This window comes from Heterodontus francisci, chromosome 21 (assembly GCF_036365525.1).
Source record: "Heterodontus francisci isolate sHetFra1 chromosome 21, sHetFra1.hap1, whole genome shotgun sequence".
Lineage (NCBI taxonomy): Eukaryota > Metazoa > Chordata > Chondrichthyes > Heterodontiformes > Heterodontidae > Heterodontus > Heterodontus francisci.
Genome location: NC_090391.1, coordinates 13,927,041 through 13,928,316, shown reverse-complemented (window position 1 = coordinate 13,928,316; position 1,276 = coordinate 13,927,041).

Here is a 1,276-nt window from a genome sequence, read left to right as displayed (position 1 = left end):
TCTGAATCTCCAACAGCATACACCCCAGGCGGTTGATCAAGAAATGTCACTGGTGTAGTTAGCGGATCTGTGGAAAAATAAATGGAGAGCACAATTAGAAATTGACTAGCGGAATTTCATGTGCAGTGGCAGATTGGTAACTCAATACTGATTGCTCTGTGTTGAAGGGACGTGTTACCCTCTGGGACACAGATCCCACAAGAAAAAAAGAGATTTCGGAATTTGCTTAAAAAATGAAGCTAAAATTTACATTTCCATAGCGCGTTTCAGTAAATCAGGATGTGCCAGAACGTATGACAGCCAATGACGTAGATTTGAACGGCAGTCACTGCTGCAATTTAGGAAATAAAGATGCTAGGCAAAGACATTTATAGACCTGCGAGCAGAAATAATTTAGAAATGCAGTGTAAATATCCACAATAAATGAAGAGGGAGAATGTAATATTACGTTGAAATTCAAGGAGGCTGACATATAAAGGTGTTGAAGACATGCTCGCGTTTAATGTGGCTATGTTTAGACCACAGTCAACGCTGGGCACAACAGCTCAGGAATGATCTATTGTCCATTTAGCAGGTGCAACACAGATTCACCAGAATGATACACTGGCTAAATTAGGAGAACATACAGAAGAGCCATGCAAGATCTAATTGAAATGTTTGAGAGAAAGGAAATATTTTATTTGCATTCTTTCAGGGTGTGGCGCGGCTGCAAGGCCAACATTTGCTGCCCATCCCTAAATGCCCTTGAACTGAGTGGCTTGCTAAGCCATTTCAGATTGCAGATAAAGGTCAACAACATTGGAGTCATCTGGAGGCCAGACCGGGTCAGGACGGCAGATATCCTTCGCGAGAGGACCAGAGAAACCAAATAGGCTTTTACAGCAATCGATGACAGTTTCCTGGCATTATTACAGATACTAGATTCTAATTCTCGATTTATTTTAATTAATTCATTTAAAATTCCACCAACTGTCTTGGTGGAATGTGAACGTGTAACCCCTGGACATTAGCAGTGATCTCTGGATTACTAGCTCCGGGCATTAACACTACACCTAACTCTCCCCTACTCGGTCGGTGGACAGAAACTGTCCTGTCTGGTGTCAGAGTCCAGAGCAACGGGGCGATAATCTCAATATTCGAGCTTGGCCATTCAGGAGTGATGTCAGGAAGCTAAACGTCACAAGGGGAGTAGTTTAAGTCTGGCACACCGTCCTGCAAAACACTTTCCAGACTAAATCAATTGAAATTTTTAGTCTTGGGAAAGGTATTTTGTTGT